At 33.9% G+C, this 18,167-nt stretch overlaps 1 pseudogene; it reads right to left on the bottom strand.

Annotated features, from left to right (window-relative positions):
* LOC116751130 overlaps positions 1-16,068 on the bottom strand; it is a 33,022-nt pseudogene extending 16,954 nt beyond the window's left edge.
* Positions 16,069-18,167: the final 2,099 nt, after the last annotated feature.

Below are 18,167 nucleotides of genomic sequence, written 5' to 3'. Positions count from 1 at the left end.
TCAGCTCTTAACCTTATGGAGAGTCCCTTGTAGGTTATTTGCTGCTTTTCCTTTGCTGCTTTTAATATTTTTTCTTTGTATTTAATTTTTGATAGTTTGATCAACAGGTGTTGGTGTGTTTCTCCTTGGGTTTTTCCTGTATGGGACTCTGTGTGCTTCCTGGACTTGATTGACTATTTCCTTTTTCATATTAGGGAAGTTTTCAACTCTAATCTCTTCAAATATTTTCTCAGACCCTTTCTTTTTCTCTTCTTCTTCTGGGACCCCTATAATTTGAATGTTGGTGCATTTAATGTTGTCCCAGTGGACTCTGAGACTGTCCTCAGTTCTTTTCATTCTTTTTTCTTTATTCTGCTCTGGGGTAGTTATTTCCAATATTTTATCTTCCACGTCACTTATCTGTTCCTCTGCCTCTGTTATTCTGCTATTGATTCCTTCTAGAGAATTTTTAATTTCTTTTATTGTGTTGTTCATTATTGTTTTTTGCTCTTTAGTTCTTCTAGGTCCTTGTTAAATGTTTCTTGTATTTTCTCCATTCTATTTCCAAGATTTTGGATCATCTTTACTACCATTACTGTGAATTCTTTTTTAGGTGGACTGCCTGTTTCCTCTTCGTTTGGTCTGGTGGATTTTCTCTTGCTCCTTCATCTGCTGTGTATTTCTTTGTCTTCTCATTTTGCTTAATTTACTGTGTTTTGTTTTTTTTTTCTCAGGCTGCAGGTTTGTATTTCCTGTTGTTTTTGGTGTGTGTCCCCAGTGGGTAAGGCTGGTTCAGTGGCTTGTGTAGGCTTCCTGGTGGAGGGAACTGGTGTCTGTGTTCTTGTGGATGAGGCTGCATCTTGTCTTTCTGGTGGGCAGGACCATATCTGGTGGTGTGTTTCGCAATGTCTGTGAACTTATTATGCTTCTAGACAGCCTCTCTGCTAATGGCTGGGGTTGTGTTCCTCTCTTGCTAGTTGTAGCTTGCTGGTCTTTGAGTGGAGCTGGGTCCTAGCAGTGAGATGGAGATATCTAGGAGAGCTTTCACCATTTGATATTACGTGGGGCCGGGAGGTCTCTGGTGGACCAATATCCTGAATTCAGCTCTCCCACCTAAGAGGCCGAGGCCTGACCCTGGCTGGAGCACAAAGACTCTGTCAACCACATGGGTACTAGTGTTGGAGCGTCTCCTGCAGAGGCAGGGGGTGGCTGTGGCTCACTACAGGCACAAGGACACTGGCAGCAGAAGTCTGGGAAGTACTCCTTGGTGTGAGCTCTCCTGGAGTCTGCCATTATCCTCACCAAAGAAACTATGAAAGTCCTCTTTAAGGGCATCTGCTTCTTGCCTCTAGCAAAAACTACATGTGTGATTGTTTGAGTTGTGAGCTAAACTAAATACTCTTTTTCCTCAAGGGAAAGCATTTTTACCGAAAACAAAGTCTTGAACAGAAATCATGGTAATTCAGACCTGGGTGTTTTGCAAACACTTTACAGAGAAGACAAAGTGAGCCACTCACTTTAAGGAAAACAACTTTTTCTGATCATTGCTATTAGCAAAATAAATGCTCTGGGGCAAAAATTAGAATTTTAGAAATTGTCAGCTATGGCTCCTCAACTCTGAAAGAATTTTCCATGAAATAAATGGTAATATTAATAAATGTATATCAACTTTCAGAAGACCTGTATAACTATTGAAGCAATATTTTCCAAAGTAACAAAGGACAAAATTATACTTGTGTATTAGGTCCATTTACAGTACAACATAGACATTGATTTCAGTAGAGTATGACAAATTCATTGGTATGGTTTCATATTTCACTTATACTGTTTTAGCTTGGATCAGGATGAATATGCACAATGATCTCAGAAGCTAATTAATTGCTAATCCTTTCCTGGATTTCATCCTTTTTTGGATTTCCTTTATATCCTTTGACTAAAACATTTTGTAACAAATTGAATGCAGAAACAGATACAGGAGTCAAGTTATCTTCTATTAAAGCAGACTTAAAGATAGGTGCAAAAACATAAAACAATATAATTCCTCTGAGTAATTTACTGTTGTTTTAGAGAACATCATTTTTTTAATGTGTTGATTGTGTTAGTGATAGGGATAGAGTAGGATAAATTAAATAGTCAGTTTACAAATCCCACTAGGGGATTAAGGACAGAAGGGAATTTTAAGGGAGTTTGGGAGACTGTTGTAAGCTAATGCCCACTTGAGAAAAGATCTAGCAATGTAACAACAATCTACACTACCTTGAAGAGACCAGGCGCATCCAAGCTCCATATACACTTCAAGTCACAAGTCCTGATAATTAAAACACAAGACAATACATATGGGGTCTGAATCTTGTTACATGAATTACAAAGAGTTAATGGTCCTGGAAAAGTAGCACTTCTGATGTAGACAAGACAAAAATATAGGTGAAAGGGGAAAGAAACTAGGTGAAAGGGGACATTATACCAAAATCTGAGATAAATTACCATATTTTGGTATATGTTACCACCCTTTTGCTAATATACGTATGATTTATAAAGCACCATGACAGTCTCCATTATACCATATAGAGCCAAAGGAGAGACTAATGATGTAAGCCTTGACGTCTGCCCAAGAATGAGGAAGAAGGTGGTCTTCTCCCCTCCCCGCTTTTTCTTTGATTATAAAAATGTAGCCCTCTTTGTTCTCCAGGCTGCTGCACTCCCCTTGCCAGCCCGCTTGTATCTCTCACAAGCATCCTATGCTAATAAACTCGCCCTTTGCCTGCTGCTTTCCCTCCCACTGAATTCTTTCGGTAACCAGACAAAAGAACCTGAGCTTCAGTAAATCCTGACATGAGGTGAGCGGGTTTTAATCAAAAGACAGGGGGTTCAAGTCTCCTAGTCAGGGATCATGGGTTCAAGTCTGAATCTGAGGTGCGGGTGGGTTAAGTTCCAACCTGTGGGTCCGAGTCACAATCTGAGTTTTGGCTGGGTTTGAGTCCCACACGAGAAGGACTGCAGTTTCATTAGTATGTAATGGGTTTATTCTTGGTATTCTAAAACTGATTCATAGATCAGTTTTAAATCATAAATTTAAAAAACTTCCTCACGTTTATTTACTAATACAATACAAATCATATATATATATATATATATATATATACATATATATATATATATATATATATATCTCACATTAAAAATCACATCTTTGGGATCATTTTTTTCTCTTTAAGAATATAAAAGCTTCTGAGATGAAAAAACTTTCAAACTCTAATTTAAAGGAATATTAACTGAGAGAATTTTATACATAAAAGATTAAAACAACAATAAAAATGACATAAGCCAAGTATGCATAGACATTTTTCCATATCTCTATTAATTATATATGTAATGTCTTGTTCAAAAGCTGTTATATCATTACTAAATGATTCATAATAAATATATAATAATTATAAATGAAGCTATAAGAGTAAACACATATACACCTGAAATGCTTTTGCAAATGATATAATTTGTGAAAGTACTATTCAGTTATACCTCATATACATATATACTCTAAAATTCATAAACTACAAAATTACTTTAAGATCACTTTTATTTGACATTTGACTGGCATAGCCTTTTTTTTTAAAAAAAAGAATAAAGGTAAAAATGTAAAGTCAAAAGTAATTTTCTTGTAGTTTCCATTATAGATGGCTAAAATATACCTATAGTATAATAATATGTGTATAAAAATATTATGCATTTAGATTATTTTGAATGTAGAAATAGTTAGCTTTTACCAAACACTGAGTAGCTATTAGAGCCACAAACAAGGTATCAAGTTTGAAGAAAGATCAATCACCATTTGGGTATGGTTTGACCTTCAATATATTGCTCTCTTTCAGACTTGTCACACTACCCACTGCTGCTCTCAGTGCAATAGTGTGTGTAAGTCATGTTTGCTATAGAATGGCACCATTCCTCTATATTCCCTCCAAAATTCCAGCTCATTGTAGAGGATCCAGTTTTCAGACACTGCTGCAGCTTTGGCTGACAATACAGATACTTTTTATCTTTGATAGCACTGCCCCCAAAATATTTTATTCAAAGAGCTAAATTTACCTTTTGTTCACTTTTTATCGTAGATCTTTCTACCAGCAAGAGACACAGGCATAGGTCTGATAATGACTGTGTACTAAGGAAAAAGACAATCTGAATACTAGGTTCTGAGCATCTTAGAATCATTCCTTTGATACCTGCCCCTTTGACACTCTTCCTTGAACCAAGCTTGTGCTTTGTTTAGGCGTTTTTCATATAATGAGTCATTGCTGGGTGGGTCTTTCAGTTATTCATGTCTAAACAGTGACCCTAGTGAACTAGTGGATATTAAATTTCTCCAAAATTCTTGTATATACCTAAATTCTTGGAAAGCACTCTTTACACTTAATATTTAAAAGAAATAGAATCTAATTACCTCCAGCCACTAGGAATAAGTGATTTTGGAACTTGTGTTTTAGTGAATACATAAGTGCATTAGGTATTTATTAATTTATTTATTAATTTATTATAAATGTATTAATTTATTAATTTTTTATGTGTGAAAATAGCTCTCTAAGCAGATATGATTGCCCTTGATAAAACATATTTTCCGTATTTTCTTCATTTTGTTGTTGTTTATGGCTGTTATTTGAATTTTTTTATGTTTTGATTTGATGATATCATATAAGATTTTTTAGATTGTCTAATAGTTTTAGAAGACACACTGATCTCTTGGATCATCTTTTTGACGTTATTTTACTATAAAATGGGTACATATCAAGCACTATAAATGATAGCTACTCATAGCAGGATGTTCAAATTTTTTCTTTATTAACTTATCAAATATAAATTTGAAACACAAAATAATGTATGTATCATTAATATAGGTTATGAAGGAAATAATACAATATCTTCTCTGAGTTAATCATGAGAATTAGGAAATCACTAGGACCATGGAAGTTATTACTTCATAAATTATATTAATGCTAGATTTGCTTTGCCAATATTCTGGTTAATGCTTTTGAATTCATCTTCATAAGTTAGATGGTTCTATATAATTTATTTTCATTGTACTATTTTTTTCAAGTAACAATGATAACGTCTTTTAAAAGGATGATTTATGTGAAAGATAAGATGATATAAAATGGGCATCATTTTTCCTTAAGAGTTTGATGAAATCTGGGAAGATATTCACCTTGTCCTAGTTTCTTTCTTTGTGGAAATCTTCCTAAGTAGTTCTTCAGTTTTTCTTATAATTGTTCTGTAGCACTTTACTTATTCCTAAATTAGTTTTGTTAAGTTCTTTGGGTACTGTTAATCCCTCTACTATGCAAGAGATGGAAGAAAGGCCCATAAGTGATAAATAGAATAAGAACAATTTTTTAACCACTTTATTGAGATATGATTAATTACAAAAAGTTGTACATTTTTAATGTTTACACAGCTTGATGAGTTTGGAGATAAGTATATATACCCATAAAACCATCAACACAATCTATACTGTAAACATATCTATCACCTCTCAAAGTTTCTTCCTGCCCTCTTGATTTATTATTATTTCCTTTTAAAAAAAATCAGTGCCCACCAGAGTCTTTGAAAGAATAGTTCTCAATTCTAACTTTGTATTAACACATTATTTTATCAGTATGATAACCTGTAGCTTTGGTGAAATAAAACATATACTTATGAGAGAATAGTTACAATGAAAAGCAACATATGATTACAGTTTCCTATAAGCGTGATAATAATACTGTAAGCATTTGAAAAAGGGTTATATTACAGAGACAATAAGGTATTTCCACACTTATATTGTGGGCATTTAAAAATGTGCTGATATGATAGTGATGTTTCCTCAATCATCATTAAAGACAGTGTTTCTGAAATGGAACATAAGTATCCTGCTGGCTATGATGGGAAAAAAATCTGTGTTCCACTTCTGGGTACATGCTATTTTTGTGAAGCTGGTCAAGATGCTATCTCACTCTGTAAAATCAGCAAATAAATACTGTAATAATTACTATGTATCTCATTGTTATGTCACAATATCTGACAAATATGGCATTGATTTTGTATGTATTGTATGAATGAATAACTGAATCTCAGAAAAACTATTGATAATTTTCACTAAAACATATGGTATACTTATCGATTATATGAAATGTGTTCATGTTTTTCAAGTGCATCATATCAGTGTAAACAAAGTGAGTTTATTACTCAGTCATTGAAATGTGGCACTAGGCCGATACAGTTTTCTCAGCTTTCTCTGGTTTTAAGATTTGGAGTCACATGTCTAGTAAACCAATGGCTAAATGAGGCTAGAATTTGCCTCTCTACTGGTAAACAAGATTTTAATTCAAAGTTTCAGATTGTATTATTCAGGTACATGGGCTTATTAATATACACAAATTATTATACTTATAGGACATACTTATAGGGCTCGGACGCTTCAAATTGGCCTATAGTATAAAAATAAATTCAGAGCTTATGCATATGTTTACCAAACTTATAAACCAAACTTATAAATAATAAGCTTAAACCAGATACCTACACATGCAATTCAGAGGGGGGCCTTTGCATATAGTAGTGTAACAACCAGGCAACAAGAAGCTGACAGTTCAGGGGTTGGTCATTATGTCCACAATTTTAATAAAAGAATGTTGAGTCAATGGCTGTTTTCCACTTAAATTATCTGAATTTCAAATCGAGTTATTTAAAATCATCAATAAACAATGTATGCCCATATTGTTTGTACATGTTGCCTGGATAAATTACAATGATTATGAAGCAAGTTCTCTACATTTTAACTAATATTTAAAAAAAAAAACTTTTCCAACACAGGTATTTATATTTAGTATTTAATCGATTCTAATGCTATCTAAATCCAGAAATATTACTTACAAATTCTCACACGTACAGCAAACATAGTAGCATGGTTTTGATTTTGTTATTTTCAAATTTATACTATAATTGAATGTAAATGAATATTAAGTCACTATATGTCTAACTTCTTAGATTTTCCTAAATGTATCTTAACCATGTTAGAAATTGAAGTTAAAAATAATTGATTTTTTTTCCCATGCAAACTGGAACTATGTAAAATAGTTTATCATTTTAAACTGCTTGTTTCTAGTTTGTTCTTCTTGAGTACTAGTTTTTTGTTTTTTGGGTTTTTTTGGTATGTATATAGAAAATTTCAGATAATATTAGTTAAGCTTAAAATAAATTTTGAATTCATTTTTCATATTCTGTAAAAGGCTTTATAAAATTATTAGGTACTACTGAAAATAGACAGAAATATAAAGGTACTGATGAATATAAATCACACTGATTTCAGTTTTAAAATAACATATTTTGAATTAAATTTTTATGTTTATTTGTATATATACAAACCTCTGTACAAGAAACACACACATATTCAGTCTCACATTCTCTCGTGTACAATACATATATATGTACATCTAGATGATTTAACAAAGATATGCTTTACTATTGTTATTCTTCAGCTAAATGAATGAAATTTAGATTTGTTAAACAACATCAAAAACAAAATTTTTTTTAGCAGAACAAGCAGCACATTCAAACTAAGTTCTGCCTACTAAGAACTGAATCCTTCACTGCCTCTTCTTAAAATCACAACTGTGTTAAATCTGAGGTAATATTTGATTTTGTTTCTGATTGGTTCAAACACTATAGGATCTTATTTTAATCTCAGAGGCTCCATTGTATTAGAATTTATTGCCCACATTAAAAAGTACAGGAAATTACTTGAATAAAGATGAAGGATGTAGTATTATAATAATGAATATTATGTGTTTCTAATCCAAAATTGACAGTTCCTTTTAAATACATTTTGGGGCTCTGTAATTAGCTTAATTCACAAGAAAAGTGGCATACTTGATTTTTTCTAAGTAAAGTAGTTAATTTAAGTGCATTGAACTTTTAAAACTAGATTAAAATACTTCTTATTCACTTTTCTTAAGACACTTCTTGATTTCTTTTCTTCTTCTGCCCACCCTTTCCCTTTCCTCCCCTCACTTCTCTTCCCCTCCTGTCTTCTCCTTTCCTCTCCTCTCTTACTTCTCCCTAGTTAGATATCAGCAAGGGAGTTTTTATGTGTTTCTATAGTTAAAATGTTTGCGAGCAATTCTAAGCTGTTACTGAGTGTTAATTTATACAATTGAATAGCTTCCAAATAGCCCAGCAGACATGACAATTTATTTCAGTATTGGGAGAAACTACATTTTTTTGTCCTAAGACTCCAAAGAGGAATATAATGGTGAATAATTAAGTGCAGAACATGGTCTATAGTTAGTAAATCAATTTATGGACTGTTTCTTGAACCCTAAATTGAATATACCATGTAAATATAAAATGTTTCTCTTAAAGACTTAAAATCAAAGGTTAAAAAAGATAGTCATCATTTAAAGTAAAAAGTAGGAGGCATGTCAGCACTGCTCAAATCACTCAAATATATTTTAGTACTGTTTTTTTTCAAATTCATGACAGACAGAATATTATTAAAAATATCTTCAAATCCTGCCCTACTTTCTGGGACCAGCTAGCTTTTAAAAATCAATGCTAGGCTATCTTTTCTGGAGAAAATACATGTAATCTCCTCATTTTGAATAATTCTCTCTCTCTTCCTTCCTATTGGTTTGCAGGAGGGGTCAAATCAGTTTACTGATTCACAAAGTTTCTTCTAATAAACCAACTGTTCCCAGTATCACTGGTGTGAAAAATACACTTCGTTATCGCTTAGTACTTGTTTCCTTTCTTCTATGGAGGCCCCCTTCCTTTGTCCACACCCTTTCCCCCCATCCTCCCCAAGGGTAGTGATTAATTTTCATTAGGTAAAAATAATCATGGTCATTCCTTTCTGGGTGCTAGTAGTTCATTTAAAAGTGGACATATAATAATGCCATTCTGGTCAAAGGACACAAGGTGGAATCTACAGGGGGATCTCTGGGGAAAATTTCTTCCTTCACACAAAAGTCAAACTGCTGAGGAAGGCAGAGTAGAGGATGAAAAAAATCCTGTGTAGTGGATGGATGTCTTTTTTTATGTCTCTTAATTAACCTACCTTTAAATAGTCATACCTTCAGATTTTGAAGTAGACTAATGAATGTCTTACTGTTCAAACCATTTGGAGTTGGGATATTAATACGAACACCCATCAATATCCTAAATTGATAGCATTAATCAGGAATTGTATACATTTGGGTCCAAGTAGGATCATGTTGTTAAAATGTAATAATTATAAACTAGTCCATCCTCTTTTAAAATTATATTAAATTTTATGTTAAATTAAGTTGAAACATAATGTAATGTTATTTTTAGATTTTTAAACTGTTTACTCCAAAAGCAAATGTGTTCTAATAAAAGTAATTACTCTGGGAATTTTTCTTATATAAAGCTTATGTGTTTTCTGTGATAACCCTTGATTACAAAGTGCATTTCAATCTTCAAGTTTGCTTTGTTTTGCCATTAATTTGATTAAAATAATAAAGTAAAAAAAAAAGATTATCCAATAATTAAAATGAACCAAATGAATTACAAAACATTTTTATTAGATCAAAATTATCTAAAACATCAATGCTTCCATGAGGATTGCAAATGATGTAAAATATCATTTCTGGAAGCATCAGAAATAAAATCCAAACATGTCAGGCAAGATTTCTACACACCCAGTGCCTGTACAACTTACTATCTGACACTGATGGTTTATAATACGGATTACCTGCAGGAAACCTGCCATATGATTTCGGAGTAAAGGGTAGCTTAGTAACCTTTTTTTATTGTTCAGTTGTTTCAGTTGTACTTCTCTAATTAGGGACCATCAAATTGCTCCTGGGTTTTAGATCAATAAAACTCTTTGGGTGCCTACCCCAAAGGTAAAGAGGTAAAAGAATATTTCTTCTCTGAATATTTTGTAGAACTATTTCTACATTCCACTTGACTTCAGATAAAAGAAAAACTGGTCTATAAAAATTGCTTTTTAATATTACAGAATGAAATGCCACTTAAAGTGCTACCTTTCCAAAGACAGCCTCTGAAAATGACCCCTACGTCCTGTGTGCTAAAAGAAATCACCCTCTTTTCTGCAATGAAGAATTTTATTAATTCCCAAAGTTTTATGATCTTGATTTTCATCATATTCTCCACTGTATTCGTGGCTTTATTCTTAAAAATCAGGACAGTGCTCTGAAACTGATAGCTGACATTTACTTGAATGAAAAGATGCATCATTTAGTGTGAACTTTCATTTTGATCTTTCCATACCCTGATTCCCTTCCAAACATTTCTTTTTCCTTTTTCATAGACTTGAAACCAGTATTTCCTGAACAAGCTCATTTCTTAAGTGACTCATCTAAGAAATAAAATGTATTTATGCCCTAGGTGTCCAGAATATAAACATTGTAATATTAACTATTTTTTTCTAACAGCAGAGTGATTATAAGTAAAGATCTAGAGCATGCACTTAGACTCTGTGACATTCTGCACTTACAATATATAGTTTAATGTGGATGAAATTTGCAAAGCCTGAAGGTTAAATTGACATTTAGATGCCAGATACAGTCTATGGGTGCTATATTCACACAATAAAAAGATGAAGTAAATATTGGTTTTAAAAGAGAATGGTCAAGTTCTATAATTTCTTCCACCCTACTTTAAGATGTATAATAGCCTTCAGTTTTTCCATTTAGACATAAAGACAATGAATATATGACTACCACTTACATAATAATTTTCCACAGCACAAATCTATAATTCAACAACTGGCATCTATTTGGAAGAATAACTGGCACACTCTGAAGCCCTGGCCAGAGTGTCTGTGACTTTAATTAGGCACCTAATTTAAGGAGTGTAATGGGGTTGACAAAATATTTTGGACCCAATAAGTTTGAAATGTAGATACCTACCTTTTTTTAAGGTTCCACTTTTGATATACAAAATGTAAATCATTATTACATAATTTCTTATTTTTGTGACAAAAGATAGATATATCGAAAATAAAGAGAAGATGCTGAGGGATACTTTTATACTATATCTTATATTGTTATTGCAATTCTGCTTGTTTTTACTATGATACCTATTTTCAATTTATTTCGTTTCACACATATATTTTTATAGATACTATTCACTGAATGAAGACATTTAATAGAGTTAAGATGAAATTGAAAAAGTTATTTATGTTTATAATAGTTAAACACAGAGAAGGAAATGTTATAAATATGTATACAATATTACCTTGCATATAATGATAGACACAGAGAAGATAGTATCTTAACCTATACTTCAACGTAGACTTAATTATCATCATAGTCAGTATCATACTACCTACTTTTCATTGTGTAAAATAAGCTTTCACAACTTAAATTACTAAAATAACTCAAATTAGTTCTGTTCTCTGACAAGTGCTGAAACATTTCTGCATAAATCACCGTAGAGTTCTGGAGGCTCTTCCTCTGTTCTGGGGGCCCAATTTGAAGTTTCTTATAAGATAGTGGATTCATTCATTGTAAGATATACACATACAACTCATTAAATTCCAGAAGTTTGGAGAAAATCATGATGAAGTATCTGTTTTCCTAATCCTCTTAAATAAACAAACTCCCTCAGTCCCTCAATCACATCCTCTCCAATTATACTGCTTATATTTCCAATACTCTCACTCTCTGGAATTCTCATAATATTCATTAGTTTGTAAAATTTTGCCCATTTTGGCCTATGAGGGCAGGAACATTGTCCTTTATTATTCACTATTGTGTCCATTATTCACTTTTAAAAGCTTCATATATCATAGGTTTAAATGGGGAATGGTAATGGTGTTCCATAATACTAGGCATAAGCTTTTGAAAAGATGTGTATTCATAATCTCCAATAATCTCCAAAATACATGTTCTATGTTTTATAATTATTCAAATTTTATAGGTTTTATGGTTTACTTAAAACTTATTTTAATTGCATTCATTTTAATTATATAATTATATTTTGCAAATGTTTAATTAAATAATTTTAAGTAAATGTTTCAAGATGTTGATTATTATGGGGTGCATTTTAACATTTTTATTCTGATCCCTGTCCCTTTAAATGTATTTTGTACACGTTAGGATGTTTAACTGATATATTTCAGGGATATTAAAGTAGTAATATACATTGGAATGTGTAAAAAAATGGTTGTTAGGTACCCTATGACCCCAAATTATATTTAAAGAAAAACTAACAACCAGAAAATGTGGCATCCCTAAACCACTCCTCTTGTGGTGTTAAAAAAAATAGAATACTTAGTTGAGATATTTTTTAAATAAGGAGGACAATATGCCTTCAACATACGTTTTGTTCAGTGGAGTGAGTGGTTCAAGTAAATTCGTATATGAACACATGAGACAATTCAAATTTTTCCACTGTTTTGAAATGATGATTTCACATTATATTGAATGTCAGAATCTTCCAAGTTTCTTCTGAGTTAGTGAGTGAGTTTTATTCAGCCATTTTTAAAAATGTTAAGTAAGTCTCTGTTAAGTAAAAGCCTCAGTGCCCTAATACAGTGAGCTTAGAAGGAAAGAATGAACATAATAGACATGTGTTGAACAAATTCCTACAAGGTTTTCATATTTTCCTACAAAAATCCCATTTTTTAAATATACTAAACCAGAAGTCTATGTTTTCTACATTAATTATGGCTCATGATAGTGTTTCGAAAAACAAAACACTTCTTAAATTGAATCCTGATTAAGACAAGTATTCATCATACAACATTTATTTAATGATTTTTATAAAATGGAAGAAGTCTATTTCTTGCAGGTTGTAATGATGACCTTGAGATCCATAAATAAAGTTTTAAAGCAAAACTGTATTTTAAGAAAATATTAAATTGATTTCACAGTCACAGAAAACTATCTGAAGTAATATATCAAGAAACATGATAAATAGCAATATTACATTGAGGAAGTTGTCTTCTGGTCTGTCACAGAGGTCATTCTTTGCCTCCATCTGATTTAATATCCTGTTTAGCATTTTAATTAAGAATTTTAGAAGAGCAAGTAAATGGAATATTAATAAGGTTCTCATATGATACAAAATGGAGAGGTGTTACAAACTATGTCAAAAACAGAGAAATAATACAAATAGACATAATGAGGTTAGTAGTGGGGATATTATTGAATAAAATGAAATGTATTTGTTAAAGAGATGAGTTAATGTGCATCTCACAATTCAGGCATGTAAGTATAAAAAATGTGTAGATAAAGAAGATGAACAAAGGGAAAAGTTGTGCATGTGGAATACTTGAACATATTGTAATGTTCATTATACAAGTATGTTACCTGGGTTCAAATATAGAAATTATGGTCTAAACTAATGATTGCAATACTAAGTCCAACCTAACATTTGCAAGAGTATAAGATCCATATATATTTGATTAAATAATTAAAATATCTAAACAAGCTAAAGCCATTAATAAATAATGTTCAATTCTCCTACCTTGAAAACATATCTTTACAGTCATTGAAAGGTCAGGTGTGATTTTCCAATCCTCACTTCCAAGAATTCTGTCCTGGAACATCATGATATGAGGAGAGCCAGCACCCTGAGCCTGGGTCTGTACCATATATGACAAGGGGCTTTGCACTTGCCTTTGTGGACATCCGCACCTCACATTTTAGCACCTTCCAAAGGAGCAGCTGCATAACTTTCTCTCAGGCCTAGGAATTAACTCACCAGTACCATGATCTGCCCTCAGGGCAACACATTTTGGGACAAAGCCAATGCCAGACCTAGAGATGAGCTCAGTTTTGTGGTAAGAAGTCCAAAGTCCTGGGAGCCTGGACTGTGGTCTACAGAAGTGACATGAGATCAGGTGTACCATAACCCTATTCTATAAACGCCTGAACCAGTGGTACAAGATACAGTTAGAAAAAGGCCAGAATATATATTCCACATCAGAGCCAAACAAATTAACTCTCTTCTCAGCACTTGAAAATTGTACTGTGTGATACAATAACATATAGAAGACACCATTATTGCAACATTCAACTACTCAGCTGACCGAAGGCAGGGTATTAGGAATTACAGAGTGGCTGATTTTGTAGAAACTGCTACCTACAGAGCAATAGCAGGAACATATACAGTTGACCCTTGAACAGCACAGGTTTGAGCTGTGTGGAGTCACTTATATGTGGATTGTTTTCAGTATATATGTACTACAGTACTACATGACCCAGGGCTAGTTGAACCTGCAGATGCAGAACCACAGATACAGAGGGCCTACTGTAAAGTTATACTCAGATTTTCAACTTCGCCGGGGTTAGGACCCTTAACCCCCACATTGTTCAAGGGTCAACTGTACCTTTAATAGATTACAACTGAGAAAGCTGAAAAATTCGTACTTTTAATTTAAAATCTCATGGTCACAAAGTGTCTTAATTTGGTTTTCCTGGAAACAGAAACTGATACAGGATTTTAGTTGCACATGGTTTTTTTGAAGGAATTCTCTCTTCATCTCAGGAGAAAGTGAGTGAAATAAACAGAAGAGGGCAAAAGTTGGATGAGATCATAGCAGGGGAGTAGCTTCAGTCTGATTTCATGAGATGTCCCAGAGCATGAAGAGTCCAACAAATTGGCCTCAGCTTGAGGCAAGAGGAAGACGTTAAGTACCCCTGTCAACCAATCATTGACTGTAGTTGCCCCCTGCAGCGAGCATAACCTATTTTATTTGGACAACAGTAAACCTTTGAAAGGAAGGAAGCTATGAACCAGTAACAGACAACCCTTAAAACAGCTAGGATACACTGTCCTAATAAAAGTGATCTAAAGGCAACATCATTAGTCTCCACCATGGTCAATGCATTGTACTGCTCAAATCTGCTTCCTTCTCACGTTTAGTTCATTTCATCCAGGCTAAAGATTGGTCACAACTTAAGAGAAGTTTTACAATAGAAAAGTTATTGCAATGAACTGCAGCACATGCTGCTGCAGTTGGTCTAAGGCTGTAATTGATACGTATCATCTAGTTTTTCTGCTACCCAATCAAGACCCCTCTTACATTTAACTAGTACTTCTACTGGTCTTTGTGGTTGCATAGTGGAAATTCTGATCCCTAAGGATTCTGAGCCTTGGTTACTGTGTATTTATCAGGTGTGTCTATTTACTGACCCATTTACAATTAAAGTTAAGCAGAGAAGTACCAAGAAATACCCACAGGATCTCCTGACTGCCGTGTACCTTTTGCCCTGCCCTTGTTATGGAAACAGCAGCCCTCATGATGGTCACAGTTAATTACCTTTGGTAGTCACAGTTAATTACCTTTGGTAGTATAGTAGCTTCCTTCTGAACCAGCTGATCAACTTCTATAAAGAGCTCAAAGACACCAGGCAGCAGTTATAGCTTTAAGCCTAGTTAAAATCTTAGTGTATTTCCTTGTGGAAGTGACCTACTCTACACTCAAAGAGTCTAGAGGAGACAGGAAGCACAAATTAGTCACTGGAATGATGGTGAGTGGAACCACTGCTACTTCCATTCTTTCATTTCCAGACCCATGTACTCCATCTATTGGAAACAACACACTGTATCACAGCCATGGCTTTAATGATTATTCTACATACTGAATGACAGCATCTCATCCTTTCAGAGATTTGTCTTCAAGTTGGCATTTCAGCTGTTTCTTCAAGAGGCTGTGAACCTGCTTTATCAGACAAACAGCTTCAGGACCGTGAAGTTTGTGGCTGAACCATGGTCATGTGCACGCTGCTGCAGTACTTTTGCTGTTAGGAATCTTTAGTTTGAGGATATTTTATAGGAGATCCCACATTAGTATGTATTTAAGTAGTGGAGCTGGCTGAACCACAGCACAAATAGAAAGCAAAACTATTTCTAGAGTGAGTGACAATGCAAGATAAGTCATTGGCCTTTCCAGATTCTAAGGAGTTCATTGTAACCAAATTGCCACCAAATAACTGGTCCTCCTACTTGAGGGATTGTGCTGTACTGTGGACTCAGCATTGTTCTCTGGTACTGACAGGTCAGATACTCAGCACCAGCAAGAACGACATCAAGCTGGTTTAAGATTGCGAGCTGCTGGACCTCCATCTATATTACCATGGCTGTTCCATTCATGATCTATGGCATAAGCACTGGAATGCCCAGTGAGGAAGACTGGCTGACATTTAATGACACTTAATTTAATAAGGTGTCTTGTGCACTTGGTGGTTTAATGACTCTTCTGAAGTTGATGCTCTCTGAAGGGAATTGTCTCTTGATGCAAATATTCACACAGTATATTTTGTGTCTTATAGGTCCATCCACATGCCTCTTGTATATACTTTCCTCAGGACAATTCTCTTTCTATACAAAGTGGATGATCAGTAACACTGCCCAAACTCTGCCTACTGAGAATACACCCTTCACCACAGTCTTTCAGGGCCAAGCTTGCTTAGTACTATAGAACATAAGCAGACCATAACATGCACACCCATACTAAGCTAATTTATCCTTGCATTAACCTTGGGCTTTTCTATTCTCCATCAGCTAGGTATAGGAAATCCCTGTAAGGTCATAGATGTCATTTGACAAAAAATTAGCAGCACAATAGTGGAAAATAACATGGGAGTTTGATCATCTTTTGTGCAGTTTACATGTGCCCTCTGGACCCCTTGAACCCAGTTCTAGATTGACCACTTCTAGTCTATAGCCTTCTGGGCTCACCTGAACTTAAACTTAGTGGTCAATCCTGACTGCTTGGTATATTGATGTAAAGTTTCTTGCAAGGAGATACTTTTCAAATGGTGCATAATTATCTTCTGGAGATGGCAGGTCTTTGTGCCAGAACTCTAAGGATCAGTGTGTGAATCTCTTTATTAGGCCTTGTCATTGGTTTCACCAGCCTCACTTCTTACCACATATACCTCTCATACCTTGGGATCAGTTTATTCACATGGCCTGAGTGGCAAGGCTGTAGTGTCGACTTGCAGCAGAGACCTTTCATGCTCAGAACCATATTCAAAATAAGCAACACTTCATGTAACCTGATAAATAGATCTTAGTTTCAGAGTTTTCTTGCAAGCATTAAATATACTGCCTGCAAACCTCAAGGAAGTCTACCATGTGTTGTGTTTCTTTTAAAGTGGTAGGAAGTACTGATTGTCCTATCTTGTCTTTAACTTTGCAAGGGATATCCCAGCATGCCACAAAAATACTAAAACTCCTGAAATATCACATCTGTGGTAGGCCCCTTAGTATATTTATGGTTTATCTTACACCATACTTACAACACTTAGATATTCTGCAGAACATCACATTGATCCTCTATATTTATGATATAATATTAATTAAACCTGATCAGAGGAAGTGGCAAGTACTCTGGATGCCTTGGTAAGACACACACACACACATCAGCATAATCTTTTGGACAAAACAGCTCCCCTTTATGTAGTTGCAAATTAGTAAGAGTTAGTACATTTTCTAGAGAAAGGTGCAGCTGTGAGATTTCTTCAGATATCACTGAATCACTCACTCGACTGAACAAATCACTGACATGCTTGTCTATGTAGAAAAATCTGAGAAAATAGACAAAAACATCTCCTGGAAGTAGGCAAGTGTAGCAAGTTTGTAGGATACAAAGTTAATATACAAAGTCCATTGCTTTCCTAAAAAGCAGCAATAAACAAGTGGAATCTAAAATTGAAAACACAATACAATTTATATTAGTGTCCTTCACAAAAATTAACTCAAAATGATCACAGACTGCCCTGTAATAGCAAAACTATAAAAGCTGGAGAAGGTAACATAGAAAGAAGCCTAGATGACCTTGGATTTGACAATGACATTTTAGATACAACACCAAAGGGAATAATCCATAAAAGAAATAATTGATAAGCTGGATTCCACTAAATTAAAAACTTCTACTCTGCAAAAGACAATGTCAAGAGAATGAGACACTAGCTACAGACTGGGAGACAATATTTGCAAAAGATACATCTGGTAAAGAACTGTTATCCAGAATATACAAAGAACTCTTAAAACTCAATAATAAAAAAATAAACCATAGGACCAAAAATGAGACAAAGACTTTAACAGACACCTCACTGAAAATAAGCATAAGCAAATATGCTCCACATCATATGTCATCAAGAAAAATGAAAATTAAAACAGCAATGAGATATCATTACACACCTATTAGAATGGCCAAA

The sequence above is a fragment of the Phocoena sinus genome, chromosome 3 (genome assembly GCF_008692025.1).
Source record: "Phocoena sinus isolate mPhoSin1 chromosome 3, mPhoSin1.pri, whole genome shotgun sequence".
Lineage (NCBI taxonomy): Eukaryota > Metazoa > Chordata > Mammalia > Artiodactyla > Phocoenidae > Phocoena > Phocoena sinus.
The sequence above is the reverse complement of the archived record's forward strand: the minus strand, read 5'-3'. Positions and strand labels throughout refer to the sequence as shown.